Genomic DNA, 10606 nt, shown 5'->3' with positions numbered 1-10606 from the left:
TGCTTGTGAAAAGTCATTGAAGCTTTAGCTAGTACGTAGTAGTTTGTTCTTCTGTTGTCAAGAAATTGTATCACCAGTTCACTTGTGAGTTTGGCTCACATTTAAATTAATGGTTTATATTACTGGATGCTTCAAGATTTTAATTAAAGTACTTCTGTTTTTATGGGAAAAAATGAGTAGTGTAGGATATTAGTGGCATTCCCAAGTAGTTCTAGTGTATAATTCAGTTCTTTCATCTCCAATAGACGCATACAGCAAGTTACCCATACCAAAGGGAGCAATGTCTGACCTGATGAGGCTGCCACTGTGATGAGTTGTGACTGAACTCTTGTTCCCTTTTAGTTCGTCTCATCCAAAAGAGACCTGATGGGGTAAAAGTATGTGGTGTAGAGAACAGACAGACATGCTGTCTCCTTTTCTACATCCATTTGAGTTTCTGAAATATTGGAGTTTTCCTTAAAAGACAAGTAAAAAGTAAAAACAAAATGTAGGCAACTCATCCACCTTGTCAGGTGAATAGTAGAGAGAACTTTGTTTACGCAGAAAAAGATGGGTCAATGATTTTTCAAGTGCTATTTAGGGTCAGATATTAAGTCATATATTTATTTGTAATATACAGTATTTTTTACTTGATATCTTGGGCAAGCTGTTGTATGTTTTTGACAGCACTGAGATTAGGAAGTTCCTGTAATGCTCCCAAGAACAGGAGGGGGATAAGCATTCAAGTGACTCCTACACAACATCCCCTCCTTCCAGTGCTGCCCACTTTCATATTGTTATTGAGTTAGACAGGGCAATAGCTGGGTTCAGAAGGACTGAACAAGATGTGCAGCATCTTCAGACTTCGTCTGAGAATGTTCAATATCACAATGAAGTAGTATCAGCAGGCAGGTGAGACAATGCATTTTGGGAAGACTTCACTTGCAGGAGCAACTGTTTTGAAGTAAAGCTATTGAACATTTGTAAGCTGTTTGGACCTGCCTGGGACTAGTACCTAACTTTGTCAACATTCCTGTTCCCTTCAGGCAAATTCATCATTGTATGAAGATCAGCACATGTGCGCCTGCTTTTGGCATTCTGGAAAGAAAAAACAAACAGCCATTGGATTTATGGGATTGCTCATTTCATGGTATAGTTCTTGTTTTAACTGACTGAAAAAGTCACCTCTTCAGCCTAAATGTCCTTAGCTGTTCTGAGACTGAGCAATTGGCCCTGACACGGAGAATGATGATACTCAAATTGAACTTTAGAGCTTCTATTAGTAGCTTTGAGCCAGATCTTCATAAACCATTCTGCTGTTTCAAATTTGGGCCGGGGAGAGGGAGGAAGTTGGCCTGCTTGAAGACCAAGCTTCATGAGGACCCAGTACCACCGAGTCCTATCAGTCCATCTTACGTTGTCGCATCTGGTTTTTGTAGTTACCATGAAAGCATGAGTTCAGCTCTGTGTTCTGGGTGCATCAACAGAAATGCTGTTGGGGGCAGTCTGTGCCAGACTGAACCACCCTGCAACACCACAAGTGCTCAGACTGGCCACTCATGGTAGCAGGAGTCCTGAGTTTTTTTTTGCTGCCCTAGACAAAACAGCTCTGACAAAAGCCCCTGCACTCATCCCCCAGCACAAGGGAGGATGCACCCCAGTCACCCTGCTGGTGCTGGGCACCAGGGTGATGGCTGCAATCCAGTTCAAAGGACAAGGCTATAGGCACACATGTTTGCCAGACAAATGCATGAGATAGCTATGATGCTATGACAAAACTGGATTTAAATCGCATCAGTAATTTAAAAGGAAGTCCATGTATAGATAGATGCATGATTTTTTTTCATCTTCCAAAGCTTTGCACCATCACAGTCAGCACTATCTGACTCTCTCCCCATGAAGGATATGCATGGATATTTATATTTTAAAAAAACCCAAAAACCAAAAAAAATAGATCAATAGAAACAGTCATGATGTGCAATGTTTACCTCTGAAGTTAAGCATCTACTGGGGAGCATAGCATGCTTCAGTTCAGTAGTCCAACATCACATTTTAAATTTATTATACTAGTTTTTTTTGTCATCCCTCTGTAGCCAATCCCAAGTTTCTGCAAAGTAGATTCCTAACCTCCAACCACTTCCTCTATTTTGTGACCTGAGTGAGGCGTTAAGTCTGACAGGATTGCTTTTATCAGCTGTTATTGCTGAGCCAAAAAACAAGCAGGAAAGTGCTGCTTTGAGGACAGAGTATGTCTGAGTGATTCTTTCAAGCGTGCTTCAGAGAAAGACAGTCTCCTCTTACAAGCTACTTGAGCTCCCACAGCACCACACCCTACTTGGAAGGCAAGGATGTCAAACAGGTTGGCTTTCCCCTCTGGGAAGGAGGTGGATCCAGAGTGTTCAGGCACCCTCCTCATTGGATGCTGCCACTTCTTCCCCAGCTCTTTGTGCTTCCTGCCTGGACGATAAATAAGTTTGTTGGGGCACAGGTGGCACCTAACGTGCTGCTCACAGCTTGGCTGTAGCAGGGTTGCTTGTTTTTGTTACTTGCCTTGTAAGCAAGAAGGTTTCTCACTCTCTTGCAGAGCTTGGGCATAGTGGTGAGAAACCTTTTTGGACCTTTGGGAGCTGCTGAATCCCTCAAACCTTGGCACTGCAGTTGCAACATCTATCATCACTGCCTGGAAAAAACGAACTGGTGCAATCAAGGCACTGCATAGAAGAGCATGGAGAAATTCAGAAGTATTTTTATTTTGTGCCTTGGCTTCCTTCTAGTCCATGTAAGAGGTAAGTGATCTTTACCTTGGCTTATGTCAAAGGCTAGATTATTAAAAAAGAAAAGAAAAAGAAAACACACAAAAAAATTCAAACCAAAAAATCTAAGCTCCCAACCCTGAAAAGGGATGCTTGTTTATTTGGAAATGCTTGCTAGCATTTTTGGTTTTTGGAGCTACTCTTTCATGAGAAGCAGTCAAATATGTTTATATGTACTTCACCAGTTTCTAAAGAGATACATATCTCCTGGATGATTGTTCATAATAGCTGTACTAGTTGAAGTTTATTATAATTTCTTATTTTCATGCTTGTGTTTCTTCCCTAAAATTATTCACAAGCTGAGGCTTGAGTATAAACTTTTTAAAATAGGAGCTGTAAAATGAGAGCTTGCAGGGGAACTTAGTTCCCAAAGAGACCCGTAGTCAAATAATGCCTTCATGTTTTAAAGCTTTTCTTAGTTATTGGTATTTTGAAATCTATGAGTTTTATTGTAAAAACTAATTCTGATTCAGTTTAAAGGTGTTTGTGCTTTTATATTGGTGCATATGATTTAATAATTATAAACTAATACTTTATTTACCTTAGTAAATGTATTCCACACACAAGCATACCTTTTCATGCAGGACTAATTAAGAATTGAATAATTTTTTATATATTTTTGATTAATTAATAGCAATAGGGAAAGTGTAGCCTTTTCATACTGAGTCATTTTACTATATTCGAACATAACTTCTTTCAGCAAAATATTCTTTAAAACTTTTCTTGAGGTCAAACCAAATAGAATTATCTTTGTGTGCATCTGCCATGTGGTGTACTTGTAACCTTTTCTTTTTTGTATATTAGCAATTCTGCAGAAACTTTTAGTACAGTATTGGCTGCAGGAAGAAATCAATCATTAATCACTAGTTCCAAAATAGCAGCTGCTGCTGATCTTCCCACCACCCCTGATTTAAATGAAGTCCCTAGGAGACCTTGCAGTGATGGGCAGTGAAAAACATCTTGTCTTAATTTAGTTTAATAGTTTGATTTTAACAAATAAGGAATTATTTAGAGATCTTCATCAATTAGCATGGCACAGAAAGAGCAGAGCAGTAGGACTATGCTGTTTTGTGCTGCGAGCAGTGGTGATTCATGCAGTCTCTCACCTCTTGGCATGCAGACTTTCTTGTTCTGTAACTGTCATAGGTTGAATAGTTCTGTTCAGACAATCTGAGCATGAGCAAGCCAATTTACAAATACTCTACTATTTTAATTACAAGGGTAGTCAGCCTAATCATTCTTCATTTATACACACATTAATTTAGAGCCAGATCAGACTCTGCTTAGGGGGAGAAGTCATTGCTGAAAGTTGCTGTGGGCTCTGGGCATAGTCTTATGACTCTGGAAACTATTTAATCCACTTTGACAAGCAAACTTAATAATTTTAAGTCTGTGGCAGCAGCCACTGAATTTTATCATCAAAGTATTCACATGTTTTGGGGATATTTGCAAGAATCTCCTCTCAGTCCCAGTCAAGACTTGATGTGAGAAAGGCTTGGCTGTGCTGGTGAAAAGCTGGTCTAAGTACTTATGAAAGGGATGTCTATGGTATGATTCACACTTTTATAGGCCACTTAATTATTTTCCAAATTGTAATCCTCTGTGATAGCATCTGTAAACTACTGGACCACCACAGCCAGACCAGATGACATAATTCCTCTTCCCATCCAGCATTTCCTTTATGTCCAATTATCCTGAGTTAGCTAGCTAGACTACCTTGATGGACATGTGTTGACAGAAGCACAACAGACCCAAGAACCATATTGCACAAGGAAAGTGAAATCTGATACAGTTCAGAAACATGAATGCTCACTTCAGTATTCCATTTTTTTAGCTACGCTCTAGCTTTTGGAATTTCCAGACTTAGATATGTTACATGAAGACTCCTATGTATTTGAGCTTCAACAACTAATTGTCTGGGAGTGTTTCAGCCCAATCCGAATGAAATAAACTTCACAGAAACTTCTTCCGATTAATTTCATGGTAATTTCCTGAGTTCCTGCAGCTTGGCTGATCTCTGGTAATTCAGCCAAACCTGAATAGGTTTGACTGTGTCTTCACTGCCCATTTAAGGTGTGCTCAGGCACAGCTCAGGATTCTCCCCAGTAACTGAGATCATGCAATTGAAGTCATGAAACATAGGTCCCACCTGGGCCACAAACCTGTGTGCACACCTGCAGTGGGGAAGCTGTGCAACATGAGGGGCCTCCCCTATACAGACCTGGAAGGCAACTGAGACTCTCAGATCTGATTGCTCAGAATGCTCCTCAAGTTCGCAGTGTAGGTATAATCTATATATATAAATCTATATATAAATCTATAGGTATAATACCTATACATCTATAGGTATAATCTATATTAATGTTGACTGACAGATCACATGTTTAGCCAGTAATAAAGACTGATATGTCTGAGATGGTTCACATTTACTCCATCAGGTATTGAATGGTACACAGGTAAAGGGAACAGCATTTGTTGCTAGTCAGTAAACCATGCACCTCTGCTCAACTAAGGCTTACAAAGCTTTTGACCCAAAATCAGTTGTGGTCTCAGTTAATCAGCTGTGCCCTTTATGGGGAGAAAATTACGGACCAGTTTGAATTTGAGACCCTGTGTCACTTAGTCATGTAAATAATGTAATTTTCACTGGAGTTAAAAGACAGGAGAGATGACAAACACAGTCCTGTTTTTTCTTATACTGCTCCATGTATCTGCAGTTCTCACTGTTGTTCTGTGTGAGGTCCCTGTGGACGTGCTGAAGCACTTACAGATTCGGCAGGTAACAAAGTCTCTTCTGCTGGCTGCCAAAACTATTTCACACCCAAGACCTGAACTGCGATTATCCTTAGGCACATCAGTGCTATCAGCTAAGGGTGTAATTGCAGTTGGAAAATCCACATACCTGAACTGGTTGAAATACTGACAATGGCAGAACTGTTGCAACACCCGAGCTTGGGAAGAGAAAGCAACTGGTGCAGTTACTCAGCTTCTCAGGTTCACTTTTCAAATGTTGCTGCCATGTTGCAAGCCTGGCAGCACTGACCAACCTGCCTGAATATGTATTATTAACTTATTTGCACCATCAATTGTCAAACCCTTTCCATCCCATTGAGGGTAATAAATAACAAATAAATGTCAGAATTCTTTCAAGATTAGAAATCAATGCAAATAGACCTTTTGGTGGCATTTTGTCTCACTGTAGGAGGCGAGAGATTCAATTTGTTTTGATTAGAGTCTTTCTTCCTTTCCACAGGCTGACATCTACGAATGTTATGGGAAAATACTAAAAATACTTAGATCTGACCTGTAGTACAATATTTTCTGAAGGCAAACACACCATCCCAGCTGAAAGAATGGGCTTGGATGGGTTATGAAAATACAGCAGTCCCACTTCCCTGAGTTAGCTTTGCCTGTTATCTATAGATTTTTAATTTGTGAAGAATGCATGTAAAAGTTAAATCACAGCAATATATTTTCTAATGGCAACAATACTAAAAAAAAAAAAAAAAAAAAAAAAAAAAAAAGTGAATACAAAGGCATTAAGTATGTAGGCACTAAGATTAGCAGATAAGTGGAGTCCTTCCTTACATCCCTGGTCTAATTACACCAGCAGTGAAGGAACCAGGGGCTATCCTGGTGTGAACATTAAAACACATTCTGGGGCAAGAGAAATAGCAAAGCCTGGCATCTCCCTGATGACATATATTATATTCAGTTCCCTCTGTTGTCTCCAAACTACTCACTGGAGAAAGTGGGGATTAGCCAGCTGCTGCCTAGGCAGTGAGTGGCCACTCCGAGAGCCCAACACAGCTGTTGTATGTGCCACACTATGGATTTCAGTAGGAATACTCATACAGGTCTCTTGTTTGAGTACAGTTCTCGTGTAATGTGACCATCATTAAGCCTGAGACTCTCAGACCAAATGACTGAAAAGGGCTGGCATCTTCAGGAACATGTAGTGACATCTTTTGGATGAAGAGCCCACACCATGGGCTAAGCTCTTCTGCCTCATGACACAAAGCTGAAAATCTGAGTAAGGTGCACAGGAACACGTATGTTGTTCCTTCATGGGAAGCCCCAATTCTTTTGCTCTGCCTGCAATTTTACAGCACACACCATCTTCTTCTGCACTCACTCTCTACAAAATACAGAAAATTGTATCTGTCTTATTTTATGCAGGCACGGCATATCAGAACATAAAGAGCATCAGTTACCTTTGAACAGAAAGGCAAATATAATAGAACTAAAAGATTTTCGTTTGTGTTTGGTGAGATTGTGTTGCACAGAGCTAAAGGAGTACTGCAACTCCTACTTTATTAGTGCACCTTACTTGCTAGTAATTATTTAAATGTTCTCTTGTATGAATAAGCAAAAGAGTCCTTTTCATTTCCCTTGCATTTAAACTAAAACCAGAAGTAGTCTAGCAAAAAATATGAAGCCAATAATCAGGTCCACATGTTGTGGTCAATATGCTGGACCTTGGATCTTAATTATAGATTTTAAAGCATACTCATTTTCCACCTCAGCATCAAGGGGTTGTAATGGCAATCGTTGTTTATGGAACTAAAGGTCCTCGAAGGAAAAACAAGCTACAGTAACATCATCAGGAAATATGGATCATGGGGTTATTACATGAAAGAAATAGTACCTACTCATTGAGATTTTGTCCAGTGTCCACTCTGGGGCGTAAACCTTTCTGTTCTCCCAGAAATGAGTAATTTCCTTTAAACAAACATAATTGCTTCCTGAACAAAGTTGGACCAGTACATGGGTATGTTCCATGCCTGGGAAAATACATACTATTTTCTTATTATGGAGTAAATAGGTTTCTTGATTGTATTATAATCAGAAATGGTCTGTGCAAAGAATTACTTAGACTTTCAGCTAGAAAAAACCCATAAAATGAGTCTCATGAGTGATTTTGGTAATATATTGTTCCCTTTTATAAAATTTTTGTCCTTATTTTTAAGTCACAGACTTCTTTCTCAGTCTCTTCCAGCTTCATAATGCTTTAAGCACATTGTATTCATGGAACAATTCCTATTTAATTACACTGGAAAAATCATACTTGTTCAAGTCTTTAAATACTGTAAAATCAACTTATTCTTCCTATCTTGCTCAGAATTAGAAGTTAGCTGCTTCTAATTTATTTGTCACACACATAAACTCATCCCTACCATATGACAACTAGCAATGCACCCAAAACCAATTAATTTAATAATCTTAATGACAAAATTATTTATCTAACACAATGCACATCTATGGATTTTAGGTGTGTGTCCAGAAACTTGTACAAACACATTTTCTCATGGATTTTAGTTTACTTTTTAATACTAGACTAGGAATATTAAAAGCCTGAGAAGTTAATTTCATTTGTCACTTAACCTGATTCTCACTTAGAAATATTAATTTCTGCCTTATTTAAATCTGCATCATTTTAAGGGCCACAAGCTGTGTTCAACTGGAGATTGAAAATTGCAGAGTGATGTCGTGGTAGCCTTTTGTCAGAAAACTTGACTGCTGTTGTCGTGACAAACTGGTAACACTCACCTGCAGAATCCAGATTTGTTTCTCATAAATTCAACTCAAAAGCTGTAGGACCTCAGACCCTTGTGATCACACAGATACATGGTTAAAGGGTGGTGGCCCCATTCAACATTTAGATAAAAAATTAAACCATGGACAAAAGATGCTACTGTCTGCATTTTAGTGACTGGATATTTGGGTCATATTTTCAGAAAACTAATATTCAAAATTTGTGAACACTAAATGCAGATGTGCCCGAGGACATGAGTTTGCAAGCATTTTCTCAAATTCTCTAAGTCATTGAGGACCACCCACAGAAAACATTATTACAGTAATTTTATTTCTTTGTCAAAACAGGGGTACTCCCAGAAGAAAGGTTAGAAGTAATGCCAAGAAATAGCATACTAGCCTGAAAGCAGCAATAGCAGAGATAACTCTGAGATAATACCACCTGCACAGCTAAATCTCTTCACAACTTTATCCAGATTAAAACAAACAACAAAGCCAACAGCAACAAACACAAAACCCAACCAATTAAAAAAAAAAAAACCAGTGGAATTCTTTCTGCCCCACTAATTTTTTTTTTTTCATTCTTGTTATCATCAGTATATATCCAACTCTTTCTTTTATGGAAGCTGATAAAAAAAAAAAAAGAGTAAAATTAATTTATTTCAGTCTGTTTTTTTCTGTGGAGAGCTTCACTAATTTATTTCTTTTGTCATTTATCTTCAGAGTTCTCTGAAGTGACTGCAGCTCCTATTAGGAGCAAATATTTTCTGAGACTCTAACGTGGTTTTGTTTCTAGACTGACCATGTTCTATATAAACTCTGACCTGTTCAGCTATTTAACCAACTATCCTCCTTAAATTAGGTTCTTAAAAAATGTCTAGGTACAGTCTCAGGAATGGTAATTAGCATTTAAAATTCTGCTTCACAGAATCTTACTCCTTGTGGTCATCTGATGTTATTATCAGAGGAAGCTGGCATTGAAATCCAAGCAGTCTTTAGGTTTATTGCAGTGTAATTTACCATGCTGCACAGATGTCCTCATACAAACTGCCCATCTGCCAAGGTTTATGTTTACATAGTCAAAGAGATTTCACTGTGGACTCCTGTCTTACTCTCAGGCAGTCATTCTGCGTTGATGTCCTTTTCTTTTTATTGCTTGGTTAATCACCAGAAATAATGTTTTTAAAAATCAATCTGAATAATTTCTGAAGGAGGTTTTCAGTCTTTTTTTTTTCTCTTTCCAAAATTTCTATAGCTTTATTCTCTTTCTCCCTTGAAGTCTCAAAACAGCACCTTTTGCCTTTTCACGCCTTTTCCATAACAGAATAGACATAACAATAGGAGAGGGAAATGTTGGCATTGTCCAGAAGAAGGGCAGGTGTCAGTAAATGTTTCAGTTCTCATTTGCTACAGTTCTCATGCAATTGAAAGCATCTGGATCATTGTGCTTGAATTTCATGATCTGATTAGATTCCACCTTCTATTTTTGTTTTTCTCTAACTTCAAAGAAATATTCTACCTGAAAGTTTTCCACAGTCTTCCTTCACAAAATGAATTTGTCACATTCTCTTTACAGCATTAGGACCATGGTAGTTGCTTTCTATAGTTAGTTCCTGCTTGTCATGACCTGTAAGAAAGAAGCTGGTTTGGCCAGCAGCTCTTTGGTATTACAAAATTATTTCTCCTGACTCTTATTCTGATTATGGTTATGAAATTATTCCTGATGACTCACTCCAACAAGAAGAGGTTTTAGCCACTGATCATGGTATCCTGAGGCAATGGGGTTCTGGTCAGGCAGCCTCTTCCAATACTCAGGATGCTGATTAAAAATGAGCATTTTGCCAGAGGTCGAAATCAAAGAACTGTCAAGCTTATGTTGCTTGTACTGCTGGCACTGAAGAAATGCTTCAGAAAAGTATAATTTGACCATATAAGTCAAGGCAATGCCAGGATGTCTACCTGTGCATAGTAGCATGTCTGCATCAAGATCAAAGGGCTCCGTGGCTGGGGTGAAGCCCATGGGCAGAAGCTCAGGGCCAGTGAGGGCTGGTGGTGCACTCCAGGCTCAAACAGAAAATATCTTCTGATGAAGCAACTTGTTTATTTTATAGATTTATGTACTTAATGGATTCATATTTAAAAACCTGTCAGAGCCTCAGATTATGGCTTTAATAATGGCTTTAAATTGAAAGAGAGTAGTTTTAAATTAGATACTAGGAAGACTTGTTTTTTTACTGTGAGTGTGGTGAGGCACTGGAACATGTTGTCCAGAGACGTTG

The sequence above is a fragment of the Onychostruthus taczanowskii genome, unplaced genomic scaffold (assembly GCF_017590055.1).
Source record: "Onychostruthus taczanowskii isolate IOZ18803 unplaced genomic scaffold, ASM1759005v1 scaffold71, whole genome shotgun sequence".
Taxonomy (NCBI): domain Eukaryota; kingdom Metazoa; phylum Chordata; class Aves; order Passeriformes; family Passeridae; genus Onychostruthus; species Onychostruthus taczanowskii.
The sequence above is the reverse complement of the archived record's forward strand: the minus strand, read 5'-3'. Positions refer to the sequence as shown.